This window comes from Onychostruthus taczanowskii, unplaced genomic scaffold, assembly GCF_017590055.1.
Source record: "Onychostruthus taczanowskii isolate IOZ18803 unplaced genomic scaffold, ASM1759005v1 scaffold13, whole genome shotgun sequence".
NCBI lineage: Eukaryota > Metazoa > Chordata > Aves > Passeriformes > Passeridae > Onychostruthus > Onychostruthus taczanowskii.
In genome coordinates this window covers 7,432,796-7,451,708 of record NW_024498462.1, presented here as the reverse complement: position 1 = coordinate 7,451,708, position 18,913 = coordinate 7,432,796, and the positions used below count along the sequence as shown (strand labels likewise).

Here is an 18,913-nt window from a genome sequence, read left to right as displayed (position 1 = left end):
CAGTTTAATAAAAGATCACTTCTCCCTACAGTTTTTTCTCCCATTGCTACTATCTTAGTTACAATACAGCCCTAGCACATGTACACATATCAACACAACATGTATCAGAGACCTTTTAATTCAATCTTTTTCATTGCTAGAAAAACTGTCAGTGTGAAAATCAGCCAAGAATAAAACCAAAGAAAAATATTTCAAAGGCAGATCATCAAAAGGCAAACACAATACCTAAAGTTAATAGACTTCATTAAATATGTAGGGTTTAGAATTTATTGATCATATTAAGCTAGAAGTAAATGGAACATCTTTACCCTTACTGCAACACCTCAAATTCAACCAGGTAACTCTCAAGTTGCCTCTTCTGCATTTACAGTATCAATTCTAAAACTGTAATTGTTGGATATCCTCATACACTCTTCATTTCATACACATTGTCAATTGCATTCTGTCATCAAGTGATTTTTTTATCTTACTTCCTAAACAAAGGTAGTCAGCAGAAATTTATGTACATGGAATATCAGATCTGATCCTACTTTTAGTGACTTTTACAGCCTCTAAATTATGTCTACCAAGTTTTCATGTTTCTGTTTAATCATTCAAAAGTAACTGACAAATTGAAGGTTTTAATTTTCCCATCACAGTAAATCAGTCTTAAGTGTACTGTGATCACATGAGCCATGTGTTAAAATTGTTGACACTGACCACTTTAATACTTTTCTGGTATATAAACTTCCATGTAACATCTTGCTGCAAAACAAACTTGTAAAAAGAAAAACTAACATAAGCTCAGGAGGGAAGGAAAGCCCATGACTCAAAACATTACTCATGACAGTTTTGACAGGTGAAAGGATATCATGGAGCACCTTTATCCCCAGGGTGTTTCCTGCTCCTGCCCCTCACCCCACAGGCAGGTGCAAAAGCAGCAGCTTTTAGTGCCAGCTGACTTCTTTCTTCATCAAAAAAGCCCCCCAAACCAACCCCTTCACCTGAATTTATGTACACACTGTTCCAGTTAACTTCAATTTTGACTTTCATTCTCATTTTGCTGACAATATCCTACTGATTTAAATTAAAATTCATTGTTTTTAATGGCTGCTGTTAAAGACATGAACTGAAAGGGGCCAGCAGCAATTTACTGATGTTCCTTTTCCTCACTGCTTCTGCTGTGTCCTTCCTCTAACACTGCCACATGCAATAGGACAAGTTTGCATAACCACTATTTGAAAATCCTGTACTGAAGCATTTGTTCTCAGTGCATCTCCTCCAGGCTTATAACATCCTTCACCACAACCAAAGCTGCACATTCTAACTTGAACATGCCCTTGCCAGGACCCCAAGAAACATCGCACTGACCTCTCTCTGTGCTGCTGCTGCACAGGCATGGGCAACCTGCAGCAGAGCAGGAGAATGAGCCTGCTTCTCCCAGTCCTTTTACATTAAATCCCTGGTTCTGACACCATGAATTATTTTATACAGGTGATAGGACTTTTACATTGAACAGGTATCATTGTACTCCACACAGAGCTTCCTCTGAAAACCTCTGTGCTTTTTTTAAGTCCTGCTCTTCAGGCTGATGTGACTTACAACTGAAGAACAGTGCAGAGCTCACAGCTGCCTTCTCTCAGCAAGGGATGTGCAAGGCAATGCTGAGCTCTCCAGATGGCTCATCCCTTGTCCTCCAGGACACATAGGTGTTCTCAAAGGTACCCTCTCTCTTGTGATTTAGTAAAGTCACAGAAGTCTAAGTAGGGCCATAAGTTGAAATGAATACGAATTCCAGAAGTGGAATTTAGATCCAAACTAATCCAGCTGATCTAATTAATTCAGCCAATCTAATTAATTCTGTCACTCTTGTGTCAATCGAATCCTGTCACATCATCTAATACTGTCAAATCTGTGCTGGTTCAACAAAGTTAAACCACACCAAATAATAACTAACAATGAGACACACATGGAAAGGTTGTGGACCAAAGACAGCAGTGCCAGGTTTTCATTTATTTCACAGAGTAGAGTCACAATTAGCACGAGTTCAGTAGTTAGGAACTCACCCAGTATGGAAATCTAAATTTGGAAGCTGAAAATTCCCTGCTTTCAATGATATTTCTCCCATATCCACACCAAACAAATTGTCAAAGCACAGCTCAAATGAACACTAAGCAACCCTCCATACAATCTGTGTCATTCAATCTGCCTCATCCTCCATTTTCATTTGAAAATTTCTTTTCCCTTCTTGTGTGCACTTCTCTACTATTCTAATTTCAGAATTTGAGCTGTAGAAGTATAGGAAGCACAGGGAAAAGCATTTGAACAGTAATTTACAACCAGGTCACCAGAGTGGCTAAAAACCCTCTCTGACTGCCCCCAGGGGACAACACAATGGTGGGGCCAGTGCTCTGTTGGCCATTGCCAGCTCTCCAGTGGAGGCACCAGACACAGTGACCTGAGCCCAGCATAGCACCTGTATCCCAAGGAACAAAAGAAAGAAGAGGAAATTTACACTAGAGACTTTTTTCCCTATTAATAGTATCTGAATGAAAGAATTTGAGCAGCCCACAGGAGGCTGACTGCAACAGGGAGTGGGGTGGAGGTGGTAGGTGCAGGCAGGCTGCTGCCCATGGCGCTGTCTGCCCCAGCTGCTCCCCTGTGACAGCTCTCCCTGCAGCAGGCCAGGAGGGGGTAATTACAGAGAGAAGAGCACACAGGGAACAGAGCAACCAGCCATTATAGTGTTGATAACATCTGCAGAGGGGAGAAGTCTCACAGAATAAGCTAAATCTTAATTATTGAAGAAAGACTAATCAAAGAAGAGATGACTTTTTCCCCTTATTCTTTTTTTCTTGTTAAATACACAGGTAAGAATGTTTCCTCTTCTGAAGCTGTAGAGGCTAAAATCTAGGTCAGGCTCCCTGCACTCACATGGAAACTGGAATTTTTCCTCTTGCTGTGCTGTCAGTCACTGGAGCGTGAGCATTGTTAGATTCGTTTGGAGTATTCTCCAAGCTGTCATCACAAATGACTGGAGTTGCTTAGGTGGAGTTCAGCACTCCATTATCCAGAACAAAGTTTGCTGTCATTTTTGTTGGGCTGGCTCTCAATATGTAATATAATCAGGTTGATGTGAAAAACATTAGCATTAGAGAGGCACTTATACAATAAATGTATATACACTATTTCTCTGCTACCCTATAATCACCTGGTAAGTGCCTGACTGAAAGCTCATTCAAATTAAATCCTGTCTATTGAGGATGTACTTTACACACCTCCAAAGAAACTTTTTTTTTTCCCAGGTTCTTAAGGAAAAGTGGTTTGCCCACCTATCTGTCAATCTTCCCCATCCCCTCAGCATTACTTCTACCCCAGCTGACTAAATCCAACCCTATTGCATAGAACATGGAAGTGCTCAGGAGTGCTCTCTCCTGCAAGGGTGCAGAACAGCACCTCATTGTGTCCTCCACGAGCTGGGAAACACAGCAGCACTGAACCGCAGTGCAGCCCCACTGGGCCCATCCCAGCTACCTACCCAGGCTACTGCTACCTGAGCAGAGAGTGAAAATGGAGGCTACAAAACTATTAAGGAAGATATAGATTGAGTTGGCTGACAATAAGTTACTGTACTTTTATGTTAGCAATCACCCAAAGCATGTACTGCATCTTCTTCCTCAACATTTCCTGGCAATTTCCCATTACTCTTATTTTAAATAAATCTAGTTGTCTAGGGAGTCTAGATGCTTTTTACCATGAACTATAATAATTTATAAGCAATTATAGAGGAGCATGTACATCGTCTCTAAGTAATTTGTCTTTCTGATTGCTGTCACATGAATAATTTTTTGCAATGCGCATCTGCCTGTTATAATTTTTATAGGGATCTGTCAGCTACAGCAATTTATATCATGGCATTGTTAAACATGTTTGCCTACCTTGTTACCTGAAAATCTCATTTTAAATCGAAATCATCTACAAATAAATCATTAAAAAAATAATTCACTAGCTAATGTATTAAATTCATTGCTCTGCAAAGCAGGCGATGCTTGTGACTGTAGGTACATAGTCAGAAATAAAACCACCATTCCTCTAATACAAGAGTTATATCTTTATGTATACGTTAGCTGTAGAACAGCAGAGTCCAGGAACTGATATCCATCATGCTCAGGGTTTGCAGACACATAGCAATGATAGATGCACTCCATTAAGAATGTCCAAAGAGAGATGCAAATTTTTTAGAGTCTTAAAGGGGAGAAATCAGTTACAGCCTATGAATTTTTGGCAACTTGGTATTTTCAGATCTTGATTCTGGAGGAAAGGGAACATGCCCTGCAGTTGAGTACGCACAGTAAAGCCTTTAGCAGCTTTGGCTGGATGTGACTGTCTCGAGGGTCAGGTGTTGGATCAGCCTTGCCATACGTAATTGGTTTCACATCCCTGGATTTTTGACTGCACGGTGCTAATGCTGCTGCAGTGCTTGCAGAACTCTGCCAGCTTCTCATCACAGCCTGGCACTGCCATGTGAGACCTGAACATCAGCAGAGCCCAGTGTGTCCCCTGCCTCCTCCCAGAGCCCTTCCCTGCTCCTCACACCATGAGCTGCTGGGGACCTGAGCTGCCTAAAAACTGCCAGCAACCATCACCCTTCCGAGTATTCTTTAAATACTCCAGGGCTCAGAGCCACATTTGCTGGTCAGAGAGCACATTGCAAATAACACTCTCTTTGTGCACTGTTCCAAATCACAGACATGACCTCCAAAGCATGGTGAGATCTCTGTGCGTAGAGCTGCCTCATCTTAGCTGACCGACCAAACCGGATGATGAAAGAGCACTCTCATAACTGTTAATAAAACTTCTCTCCACTGAGAGACACCTGAGCTGACATGAAGAACAAGTGACCTGGCTTTACAGGGGAGAAGGAGAAGCCCATGCTGGCAATACTTCAGAGGGGAGTGGACGGTGGCCTTGTCCAGCAGCAGAGAGCATTTCCAAGAGCAGGCAGGGAGAAGAGGATGGGAATTTCAGGTAAAATGTCTGTCACACTTCTTTTCTGTGAGTTTTACCCTTCTTTGAACCAAGTAGACTCTAGGTTTTGACTCTATGTCCACATACTAAAGTGCATTTTAGAAAAAATTCAAATAGTTTTCCCCTGAGGGACACAAAATCAAAAAATGTATCTGCTGGAGATAAGATCACTTAGAAAATAACAAATCTTGATGAAAACCAAGTTTATTCTAGTTCAAAATGGGTGGATTTTGCCATGCTTCTCCTACAACCTTGTTAGTAACTATTACTAATTCTTTTCTATGACAGTAACACTTTTTTTCAGCAATAAAGCAAGATTTTTTTTTTTTTTTTTTTTTTTTTGCTGTAGAAACATAATATCTAAGAATAGGATCACACACAGACTTTGTAGTTTCTCTAATCTGATCTCATTTTCTGAATATTTTCCAGCAAGAATTAGACTATTCAAACTTATTGGTGAAAATTTTTGGGACTTTCAAGGCATATAAAAGTGCAAATAGTTCAAAATTCCTAAGTCATAAATTTAGCAACATGCAAATGTTTCTCAAAATCTGGGCCAAAAATAAGGAAAAATGCATTTAAACATCCACATACACTACCCAACTTTTTTCCTAATGTTGATCAAAGCTCCAATTTCTGTAGGGTGAACTAAAAGATTTTTCAAACTTGTGTACACTTCATTTATTCAACCAGCTTTTCTTAAAATCCACAGCTAAACAACCCAACTCAAATGTCAAATATTCCAGCCGAACACTCATCATTTTCTTTGAGGTCAAAATCACTGTAAATATATACTGCCAGAGGTTCAAATAACCACAGACTGCTCTGCCCTGAATTACGTAAGCATAAGGAGCCAGGAGCATTTTAGCCTTGTATTGAAAAATGCAAAAGAAACAACATACTGGTAAATCACCAAAATTCTCAAGGGAGAGAAAAACCCCTGAAAAAAGTCTCAGCTTCCAGGAACGATGGCATTTTAATGAGGTCAAGGCTTAGAAATTAGACTTGAAGAATGAAAATGCTGCAGCAGCATGAGTAGAAGTGACTGGACAGGGGCATTTCATCCCGTAGCACTTGTCAGAGCCAGCTTTTCAGGTGGCACCTTATCACAGGGGTTTCTGGAGCGCTTGCTGATGGAGAGGAGAGCAAATCACAGCTGGCAGGTTAAGATTTTGCTGGAGACAGGGAGGTCTGAGACACATTCTGTGATGGAAAGGAAATCTCTGCTCTCATCATATTCTCTGCTACCTCTTCCAAGTCAGATGTTCCCGGAGACAGATGGAACCTGAAGTGCCCTTCCAAAGCTGTGCTCTTTGCGCTCAGCTGATCGCTCTGCTAAGCACAGAAAAAAGAGAGGGGGAGGGCACTAAAGCAACTCTTTAAAATGCAGCACATTCACCCTAAAAATGAGTATTTGGTGACCTTGATCTCCTAATCACTTCAATATCTGGCAGGTTTTTAAAGAGCCGGAGTTGAAGTAAACAGTACAGAATTTGGAACTTATAAAAGTGGTCTGATTTAAAATATTCAGTGTAATGCCTTGATTCTCTGCAGCTGTCACCATGTTAGAAAACAATGTAAAAGGCACCTTGAAAATCAACAGCAGTAAAGTCAGGACACGAACAATAAAGAAATCGTACTTCATGGCTTCATGCTTTCATGTATTTTGTGAAGTCCTAGTCATGGGTTCAAGGCATGTGCCCCAGCCTGTCCTGCCTTCTCAGCCCCCCGGCACTGCCTGGTCCCCGCCCTTCCCACTCCAGTTCCCCTCCTGCCATGGGGCAGCAGATTTGGAAGGGCTGTAGAAAAGGTCATTGACAAATCTCCTGCCTCTGCCCAGACTCGCTCTTTGCGCCAAGGCAGTAAAGCCAAGCAGGTGATCTGCAGCCAACAAGGTATCCAAAATACTAAACTTCTTTTCTTCTTTGAGGATCTATAAATTAATACCTATTTATTCAAAGTCAGCCATGAAATAACATGATAAATTCAGCACCAGCTAGCTCGGGAACATTATCTTAAGCAAGGAATAACTGTTGCTTTAGACTGAAGTGGCCAGATCAGATACTCAAAATCACATCTGCCTCTTGGACTGAACAAGTAACAAAACTTTCCTGTTTAAATCCCAAAATTTAAATTCCAAAAATTAACAATTCAGACAATCAAAAAGTCAGTGCAAACTCTGGTATGAATTCAAAGGCTCTAAACTAGTGTTCATCCAGATCTGAAACCCATCTGAAGATGGTTTTTCTTTTCTTGTCCACAAAATCTAATAAACAAAAATACTTCCCTTTTCCAAGCTTCAAAATGGGGAAAATGTTTTTTTTTTTTTTTTTTTTTTTTTTTTGTAGCATGTTGCACAGTGCATGCTGCCATTTTTGTTAGCTCTTTGGGTTCCTGAGGGAATTAATGAATGGTGGAAAAGCTCAAAGAGAGATTTCCCAGCATCTCTGATACTTCTTTGGTGCACAGAGCTATATTTTGGCACAGGAGATAGAAAGAAAGAAAGAAAAATCAGTATCTGAGGGAGAACAGTAACTGATACCAATAACAAGTAAACACACTGGAAATATTTCTTTGCATTATAAGTTTTATCCTAAAACAATTTTGGGTAAGGAGCAACATGAAGACACACTTTGTACCTGAAGGTATGTGCATTTAATATTTTAAGTGCTGTTGACTACACATGAGCTCTTTAAGGACACCCTCCAAGACACTTTCAATATTCTCCAGCCAACTACATAAACCATGTGAAATTTCACACAGTTCTGTTTTCATATCTTTAGCACCATGCAAACTTTGGGAACAAAGCTGAATTCATCTCAATAATTGATGAGTCTCTTTTCATTACTTTCTTTGAATAAAGTTACTGAAGGTAAAATAAATGAAAACTAGCTCCCAGATCAGGCAGCTGCAGTCTCAAGTAATCACACAATTAGAAAACTATATCCACTGCTTGTATTCCCAGAAGAGAGTACTAGGAAAGAATTGTGAATAATAAGAATTTAAAATGAAAGAGAATGAACCTCTATTAACTTGGTAGCCCCTGTGGGGTAGAATAACTGGTGTACATACACAAGATTATTTTATCTGGCATCTGTTTTTCAAGCATGTGGACAGTTTGAATTGGATTATCTGCTCTGAGGGCACAGTCCTCTTGAGTTTGGATTAGGTTAGGAAGATGGGCTGGGCTCCCTGTTCAATACACAGGGCTAAATTCATTTTGTCTGCTGTCTGTAGAGGAGAATTCTTGAGGCACACAGGTCTGCTGTAAGAGCTCCTACCACACCTCCCCTGTGGCAGAGGCAGTGCTCAACAGGAAAAGAGAGCAAGGAGATATGAAAAGAGTCCACCACCAGAGGAAAGCAGGACTGAGTTATTCCTGGGGATGATCTCCATGGTGTTTGTGCAAGGTTTAAGCAGTCATTCACTGTATACCTCAGCAGGGATATTTCTGGTAACCCAAATTCTCCATTTACCATGGGCAATTTGTGCCTCACCAATGTTCCTGCCCTTCTCAAAGCCAGCTGTGCCATCAGCCCGGGCCTTGAGGCAGAGCCAAATTCCAGACCTCCCGGGGTTCTCTTCCAACCCACCTGACCCTATAGTTTGTCCTGCCACCAACACAGCCCTTCACAATCCACAGACACATAGAGGGAGCCTTCCTCACAAATATCTAGATCTGGGTACACATCTGCACTACTCTACTCATTCATAATTTACTTTCTAGCTTACAAAGATGCAATCAGTTCATCAGAAGATTACCAAATGTTTTCCAAACTGGTTCCCCATCATAAACACACTGGGTAGAATGAATGTGTTGTGGCTTGGATAGCTGTAAAGTACTGGATGAACACATAGCAATGTTAAAAAAATAAAAAAAAAGAGGTGGGGGAGAGAGAGAATGCCCAATTTTCAATCAGAACACGCACATGAATAGAAGGGAACACATCAAGTTCATCTAATTTACTTGCAACAAATAACTAGCTTTGGTCATTTGCTTTGACTCTACACATTTACCTTTGGTTATCTAGGCACACTTGCCATTTTACAATTGCTGTGCCATTCTTCCTGTTATCTGGCATAGATAATTTCAGCTGCAGTGAGCCAATTACCATTTCCACTTGCATGACAGGAGGACCTCTGTTTGAAAAGGTTGTGACCCACACTCTAACGTAGGTTGTAATTCCTTCTCTCATTTTAATTAATTATCTGCACGTATGCAGGAGAATTTAAATAGGAAGCTCTCCTGACTGTAGAACACACCGATTCAATTTCAGTAAAATGAACATTCACAAATCAAGAGTATTTGCTTTTATAGGAGAGTCACGAATAGAAGTGTTAATGGGCTATTTGATTGAAATTTCTGTAAGTGATGAATGATGAAATTATTTCAAAATTAGATGCTTTTAAACAGTAAATATTGTTCTTAAGACTTGTTTCTATGTAGAAGAAACAAACAGGGTTATTCTAATTGCAAGCTATTATAGTTACATGTAAGAAAGAAAAATGAAGGATGATTGAAAAATGAGCCATCACAAGAGCTACCTGTGCAACAGACATGTCTCTCTAGGTAAAGTGGCAATGCAGTGCTGTGCTCTGGAACACAGAATTGCACATTTGCTTAGGAACACCTTTACATTTACATATCCATTTTCTAAAAGATGCCAGTAGCAACATCCTGCAGCACCACATCCACTGGCAGCCCCTCACCTTCAATGAGAGCAAGGGTCATGTTGATGGGACCACATCCACCCCCTTTTCTGGAAAAAAGCCCTAGAGGGGGACTGCCATCACAGCCCCCTCACTGTGGCCTGCCAGTTCCCCAAATCCCCACCCACTTCCAGAGGAGTTGTGAGCAGTGACTCTGAGCAGGACTGGTCACCAGTACCACTACTCCTCTTAGTCCCCTCTCAAGCTCCCATTCCTGAGACCTTGCTCTTTCTTTGCCCTAGCCCCAGTGATCAACACTATTGGGGTAGAGGGGCCATTTTGTCATCAATGGGACTGTAACTCCCATAAGGTCCCATTCATAAGGAATTCATCCTGTTTCAAATAATTTTCCAAAGTCTTTACTCAGGAGATTGAGAGCAGAGGCAACACTGACTGAAATCCCACAAAAACTGGCCCTACTTCAAGCGGACGCAAAGCAGTGACTGCCTTTAAATGAGAACCACCACCAAACAGACAGACCCCAAACCAGCCCAGTTTACATCCTTCTCCTCACACTTCCCTGCAACTTCACGAGCCAGAAACAAAACTGGCAACAGGAAGATTTCATTTATTAGTAAGCAAAAGTAACAAACTGCAAATACTTCATTACTAATACATCATTTGCTCAGAATGGCACAAAACAAACAAGTCTGTGTTTTATTCATGGGCCTCCTGTCATCTTCAATGGCCCTGACTCACTGCAAAGCACGCAGCTGCTGCCTGTTCCACTGAAAGGGGTTGGAAGATGGAAATGTTTGAGCTCCAGGGCTGAGGCTGAGCAGAGGTGGGAGCTGAGAATACAGGAGGGGAGCTGGAGAGCTCTTGGCACCTCAGGCCTTTCTTTGGATGTCAACTCGTCCGGCAGGTGGGACACTGCCCTGCAGCCCCCTAATCCGTCAGCACATCATTATTAAATCATCACAGCACAACTGTAACACTCTGAAACTCATCGTAAAAAACTCCACCTGAGCTACAGATAAACCAGAAAAATCACACAACTGGAGCAACATGTTTAATTAATGTCTCTCCACTGGTTACCCAATACTCAGTGAGCAATGTGGAGACTGCTCATTTGTTCACTCACTCCCAGTTTCTTATCCTAATCCGCATTCCATCATTTCCTGTCCCAGCCTTGGGAATCAACTGCCATTTCAGCTTGAAGACAACTGTTTGATTAAAATTTCAAAATTGTTAATAAGGCAAAGCATAGAGAGGACTACACCTGGATTAGCCACTGTAAGGATCACCCCAAAGAAAACCACTATGTTTTCCACTTAAGAAACCCTGCTTTGAAACATGGAAAATCAGTACTTCAATTCTTAAACAGAAAAAAACTCACAGTGATCAGGGAAGACAGGACAGAAATGCAAAGCTGAATCCCTTCTTTTTCCCCTCCATCTTCTTCACAGAGAGCGGGCTCATTTCCAAGCCTGGCCAAAACTACCTCAGTAAGTTTGAGGCTGCAAATGCTCAGTGCCTGGAGGACTCCCATCCCTGCTCAGGGCAGGCTGTCCCTGCTCCTCTCAGAGGGCTCCAGCCTCTCCTGTCTGCCAGTCCCTGATCCCTCCCTCATTGCCCCTGCTAAACCCAAGCAGAATTCAGCAAATAGCGGGAAAGTTTCCCAGTGGGGAAGCTGAAGATGGGAGGGAGGATTAATTATGACACACAGTTTTGTGAATGGATGCATTCCCAATTAAAAATGCTCTATTTAATTAAACTCAATTTTATTATTGTTTTGACTGTATTATGTTTTTCAACTCACAGTGACAGATTTTTCAGTTGGGATGACAGAACTGTCATCTGTCCAGCTCTACATCTGAAGGAAGAGGAAAATGACTGTTCCCAGCTGGAGAGGAAAAAGCACACAGGAGGCATGTAACCTCAGGATAGGGATTTTGGGTACAGACAGGGAAGTGAAGTGAAAGGTGTCTCACAGACTAACACGTGTTACTGGGGCACAAAAAAAAAAAAAAAAAAAAAAAAAAAAAAAAAAAAAAAACCAACAGTTTGAATCTCCTCTAATCGAGGTTAAAGCCGAATTTAATGGCAACAAATCATTCTTGTTTTCACAAGATACAGACTCAGAGGTGTGGATGGCATCCAGCTCCCACAGAGATCAGTGCACTCCACACAACCTCTGCATCCTGCAGCACGGGGGGATGACACTCCAGGGAGCACGTCCCCACAGGAAACCCTCTTTGTGAGAGGGGAAGAAGAATAAAACAGAGAGAGGCTCTGTTAGAAGCAGGGATATGATTCAGAAATAGAGATGCAGGCGTCATGCAAACTGTGTTAATGGAACTGCTGATAAAGAGGACTTCATCAAAGATAAAGACTGTCGTATTTCTGTTAAAAATAAGACTATCACAAATGCAATCATATTTTTTCATGTGTCACTTGTGAAATAAATGATATTTCACTGGGAGGTTGACAGTGTAAGAAACGCAATTAGAATGATTTACATATTAAAGACATTATTATGTCTTCATTGTAAATATTTCCATCATGATGACTTTGAACAGAATCTTTGCAAACAGAAATATAAATATCCTCATGCCAGATTTCAAATAATCTGAAATCATGCTGTGTCAAATTGTCAATTTTAAGAAATCTCCTAAGCCATTACAAATCCCATTTTAATCTCTCCAAAGACTTGTCTGCTTTTACGTAATTGAAAATAACCACTGCTTGTAATGTGTTAATTTTGATATGCAGTGAATAACATGGTGCCAGAACCCTTCTAGCCAACCACTGTTTTGAAAAACTGTACTAAGCTTTCCATCTCCAGACTGCCTAGGGCTGCATAAAGCTTTACAGTGCAATTTTTTTGTTATTATTTAATGCTAAATATTCCAAAGTATGTCATCAAAATCATTAGAGTTGGAATTTTTTCTTGCTCTTCCTGGGACTGATTAGTGTGTCTTCAGTAAGAAAGATAAGCAAATACAACCTCATTAACGAGCCAGGAACTTTAGATAACAAAAAGCACCACTAATAGCCCAATTGCTATTGAACAGCTTCTCCGTTAGAAGAGACAAATCCACTCAGCAGGAATCACAAGCCCTGCCCTTCTTCGCTTCTCTTTGCATATATTTAAAAACAGTCTTGGCACTCCAGAGAGCACGGCTAACATGAATGATGTGAGGGATGACAGCAGTGCTCCACCAGAGCCAGAACACACAGGCAAACACAGGCATGGACACAGGGGGCTGGGCTTACAAGAATTCAGCACAAGAAAAGTGACCTTCAACATAGTTTTGCAAACTCTACATTAAATAGGAAAGCATCTCCAAACTTTATGCGGGGAAAAACATTTACTGCTAAATGACAAGTGTAGACTGAATACTAAATATTATGAATTTTTGGTTTTCTGAATAATTGTTACCCAACATTATTCCTGTCTACCTTGGGTTTTTAAATGGAATTACGTATAGCCTGCAGCTCCAAATCTAAATGAAAAATAGAGCTCCAATTGAACCTTAGGAAAAAAAAAAGGCAAAAGTTAATGAGATTTAAATTAGTAACAGCCAAAGCTTTCCCTTAAAGAAAACATTATTGATTTTAAAGAGCTACCTAATGAAAAAGAATGGCACTCATTTAAGACTTTGCATGAACTACATTAGAGTTTCATTTGTAATAATAAATAAGGATGTGCTTTACAGTCCAATTAATCAGCAGAATTTATGTACATATTTTTATGAGTTAACTACACATTCCCTAAGCCCTTAATCACAGTTTTGGGTGAACTGTTTATGGTAGTAAAGAAATTACAATTTCTAAGGCCTGGACTTTAAAGATAATTAAGTACCAGTTCCCTATAAGAGTTAAACACCTGTACGGTTTCTGGGTTTATAATCTATTCTTCATTTGAAAATGGAAATGCACAGTGTTTCACTTTATTCTTCATTAAAAAATGTTTATATTTTCAGTTTAAGTAACTGATTATTGGAAAAATTCTCCTCCTGTGAATGCTCTGCAGCTTTTATACACCATGAACAAAAAAAAAATTACTGCCAGGAAAGGCAATACACGGACTCTGTAAATTCCCTGAATAGGTAGGAAATTTGTTGAGCTGATGTTTTTCACGTATTTTCATTTAAAAATCATTTCATACAGTCACAAGATACTTCATCATATCAGGAATTCAGGAATATAATGCTGTGATCCTATGACATTTAAATATGGAACACTGGTAACCATGCACAGTTTCTTCTCTGAGAACTGCTGAGAAAACAGATGAAGTGCAAGGTCCCCCAAGCAAGTTTCAAATGACATTTAAACCCAACTACTTCTACAAAAAGTAAGCATGCCTGGACCCAGTCCAAACAGAATTTCACCTCATAATTAATTAAAGCTCCAGACAAAATCCATAAGGACAAGAGGAACATTCAGTTCATTTGCTGAGATACCTGAAAGTGCTGAAACTTTAAATTGCTAAATTCCCTACAGATGCTGAAACCAAGCTCATCTGGGGGAACCCCAAGCCCCCTACCAGGATCCTCATTTCTCACCCTGGGAGGTATCTGCTCAGATTCCCCATTTCAGCCATAGAGCTGCTCAGCAGCACCTCCCAGGGCTGTAAATGTGTCACCTACAAACATACAGACTGCCCTCCATCTGCTATTGATGACCACAGTGATAGTTTAACTCCTCACCAGCTCTAAAGATGACATTTCTCTCCAACAGCCAACCAGGAACAAAGGTAACTGCAGTTTCTCTATGAAGCAAGCAACAAATGTCTCAAATTTAGCTCGTGCATGCCAAGATGTAAAGGTGCCCCATACGGTACAACAAATACCAAAATCCCAGCACAGCACTTCTCTTTTCATTCCAATTCACTGGGACAGCACTTCCCAGGGGAGATAATACTTGTCCAAACATGTCTGAATGGTTGGACTTCATCTTTGCTTTGTTAAAGCAAAAGATACATTTACAAAGAGACGCATTTATTTTTAATAAAGAACATTCATACACATTAATTTCACCTGCTACAAGACTGTGCCTTGAAGAGATTCTTTAAAGTAGCTGAATAAAACTTAATCCATCTGTTTCACAGAACTAAGAATTACATCTGCCTCTTTGTGAGCTGATTTACAGATCCCTGGTAGATCTCCTCCCCCACCTTCAACACCCTTCTGGCACCACTTTCCCATGGCTGTGGTCACCTTATTCACATTGTTATCACAATTCAGAGCAGTAGTTCAGCTTGGAATCAAATCCTACGATGACCTTTCCTTACCTTTTCCAGTCCAATCCATAAAGTGGATTGCCTCCAAAAGGCAAGCCAGCTCTCAAACATAATTTTTGGGTGGAATTTTGGAAATTGCAACTCAGGTACACTAGGTTGGTTTTGTACTTTGTTCTTCCCATTATTTAATTATGAAGTAAATTAATAAACATGAGTATTATATTTGTGGTATTGCCTAAGGCATGACAAAAACAACTGAAATTGCAGGAGCTGCATCCCTGAACGGATCTTAAGGGAAATAATTAATAGAATGTAACCTATCATTGCATGTTCCTCTAAAAGATGTATTTTAGTAATGTTCAACAAAACTCTTTGGAGAACAGAAGCCAGTCCTTCCTTCCCCACCCAAATGTGACTGGAGTACATTGCAGGTTGGTGAGATGCACCACAGGACCTCTGTGAAGGCTCAGGACAGCAGAGGGGATGGACACATCCTGTAACCCCAGCTGGGGTTTGGATCTAGCCAAAGGGACTAAGAATTACTAGTGAGCTGAGGGCATCAGCTGGCAGTTGGAACAGTCCTAAACTGAAAAAGCTAGGCTAGGTCTGAGGGAAGCAATAAACAGCTGCTACTTACCCTGCTGCCATAGTGATTTTCACATCCAAGTAAGCCTAACACTAAAATGTTTCTCTCGCTTTTATTTGATTCCACTTTATACCACACTGTTTCTCTTCTGTTGTTTTACAGCTGATGCAGGGGTTACTTTCTGGTGTGTTATGGACCACAGCTCAAGAACTCCCAGTTTAAAGCCTATTTCCCAGAAAACCAGTTTGTACAGAGCAGCTCAAGCTGCTCTGACAGTCGGCAGCCTTGTACTCCTTAACATCCTCCTGCTTTCAATTACCATTGCCCACATTCAGTGAAGGAAGTTTACCACATCCCTTCTGATTTTTGAAGCCTTTGAAGTAACAGGCTTCCATAGGATTTTTTTTCTCCCTCATGTCTCCTAGAGGTTACCTTTTTTTGCATTGTTTCAACCCACAGAGTTTAACCAGGTTCACAAGCTGTCTGTACAATAGTTAAAACTTCAAGACTTGGAATTTGAAGTTTGATTTCCTCCCCAAGAGCCCTTAGATGAGTGTGTGCTCTGTTTTATACATTCTAGTGGGAATTCCTACAAGTACCTTGACCTTTTCTCTCTGCCAGCAGGAGGACTGCTGCTTTTATTGCAGGGAGAAAACAACAAAAAACATTCTGGCTATACAGACCCAAGGTTCCCTGGTGGAGTGATGTACAAGAGAGATGGGAATTCTTTGGGGATGGAAAGACAGTGTTCACAAAGAGGTGGCTGAATCATTCAAGCATTTTTTATGCCTGCAATTTTACCAAGTCTCTTTTGAGCTTCAACAAAAGTTTCACAGTCAGATGAGACCAAGTGTTGGGCTCTTTAAGCATCAACTGCAAAAGAAAGAAGTCTTCCTACAAAAAGCATCCGAAAATAATTTCTTTCAGCTTTGCCAAGGCCAGGCATTCCCTGGTTTTGTGTCCACCCAGATGGTGAAGGCTATCTTAGGACAGCCTAAGGAGACAAAGTCTGCCCACCAGTCAGATTAATATGCTAACAAAATCCATTGGCCATTAAAGATGCTTTAATCAACTCTGATTTCTTTTGTAAGAAAAATTATGTATTACAGACTTTGTCAAAAGAGCTTTGTTAACACTAACACTTGAAAAACAACTATGCTAATATGACATTTTCCATCCATTTGTTCTGTACTTTTATGCCACTTAGCAATGAACTACAGAAATTCCCTCCCAACCTCTAATATTTGGCCATGGGAGTATGTGGGAGATCACTTTTTAAATTATTTTTACTGTGCTAATTTATTGTCATTTTTGACTTATCTAGAATACACTTGCACTTTAAACCTAACTAAATGTACCATGTGACAAATAATATTATTGGTTTAATAAAATGGTTATCATTAAAAATGGTTATGACTAGAAACTATTATTTTAGTAGTAAACTAATACTCTGGAAAAACCATTTGGGGCAAGACCATTCCTACCTGTGCCATTTCTCCATGCTTTCACACAAAATATGCCTGGCAGTCATTTGAACACACAGAGCAGCTGTTAAGTCTCAGCTCAAAAACCTAAATGAAACTGAAAAGGGAAGTCTTGGAGAACTCTGGCACTTAAAAAATAATATCTTATTGTGACACTGGAACCACATTTACAAAGGGGACAAAATGGCCATCCTTTCCTAACTAGCATTTCTAAAATGCACAAGAGTTTTCAAAAAGCATCAATTCTGCAATTCAAGCATGCAAACTGGTACTTGCACAGCCACTGAGGTTCAGCACACAACACTTGGTCATCTCCTCTCTGTGATTATAATTCTCCACTTAGTGTGATGAATAATCAAAATCACAGGCCATGCCAAGATGTTTCTCTAACAGACAGAAACTGGCTTATCCACAGGAATATACAAGATGTTTCTCTAACAGACAGAAACAGGCTTATCCACAGGAATATAAAATTTAGATTTAAAAAAGCAGATAAAAGGAATTATCCCCATTTCCCAAAGAAAACAGAAATAATGAAGCTTCAAGGCAAGAAAATATTTTCATACACTGCAACTCATAAAAAAATTACACTGTTCAGGCAGTTCCTGTCAAAGGTAATGGACAGCTGAGGCTTTCCCTCCCCATCTGCAGAGCAACCTCCTCTCACAGGCCTGGTGATTCACAGCTGAGCACTGTGCACGGCTGGTCGTGCGGGGCAGCGCTGACCCATGAGCAGACAGTGCTTACACAGCTCCTGCTCACAGAAGCAGAGAAAAGCCTACAGGGACTCTGCTCACTCACCTCTCATGGCCAACATGGTCCTTCTGCATGCTTTGATCAATATTTAAATGATGGTGACAGCATTAAGAGGCCTTTCCCCATGCACTGATATGGTGCCTCCAGCCATCCCATCTAGCCAAGGTCTGAAGGAAAAAGAAAAGATGAGCCTTGCACTGTATCTTGAAGGTCAGTAGGTTCAGGCATGTTTGAAAGTTTTTCTAAGGCTTTCTGGCAGGTCATCTCCCTATTTCCTGATGTGGAAACAATTTTATTTAATACTTCATTGAAATAACAGACCATTGCATAATACCCCTGACAACAGTCTTCAGTGCAAACCTGCCACCTCAAACAGGTAAAGCTTCAGTGCAGCATAATTAATAGAATGTGAGTTAACAGCTCTGTAACATCCACCTGAAGCTGAGACACCCATCCCTTCCCTTTCCACATCAATGCTGAAGCAAAGCTGGACACTGCGTGGAGGTGCAGGCTGCTGCCTGGCTGTGACCAGCCTGTACCCACTCAAACCTGTGGCATCCCCCAGAAAGCCTCAGCAGGTCACTCCAGACACACATTGGCTCACTCCCACTCAAGCTGCTTCAGCCCTTGTTACTTAAAAGCTGCAGCTCATTACTGATGACACTGCTAATGCAGTTTCCACTGTGAGGCTCAATATGGCTTTTCCAGGAGCAGAGCTGGGAAATCGTGCTCTGAGAAAACATTACCCCAGCTGCTCCGAGACACTGCAGCTCTGAGGCTTCCCGAGTAACTACAGTGGGTGTAAAGTGCCTTTCCCCTCTCAACACTCAGCAAAAGGCAGCAACAAACACATATTGCTCTGCCCATCAAGCAACTGCTGCAGGAGGGCCACACCTTCAACCTGTGACAGCATGCAGGCAAAGGAAAATGAGTATCCCAACCTGGTATTTAAAACATGAACATGTGTAGGATATTCCGCACTCCTAACTTTGATTTTCTTGCTGGTCCTTACTTACTGTCTTCTAAGATACTTTAGGATACAGGAGGTGATATCTGTTCATTCACCTTTTAGAAGAAGGGACAGGAAAAGGAGAGAGAACAGAAGTAGAAAATAATTCCCAAAGTTTTGTCCACTAAATCAAACCAGAAACGAAAAAAAAAAAAAAAAGAACAAAGCCCTTG

At 40.8% G+C, this 18,913-nt stretch overlaps 1 protein-coding gene across 2 annotated transcripts in view; it reads right to left on the bottom strand.

Annotated features, from left to right (window-relative positions):
- Window positions 1-18,913, bottom strand: part of IL1RAPL2 (interleukin 1 receptor accessory protein like 2) — a 327,614-nt gene that overhangs the window by 167,371 nt on the left and 141,330 nt on the right. The window lies entirely within an intron of this gene.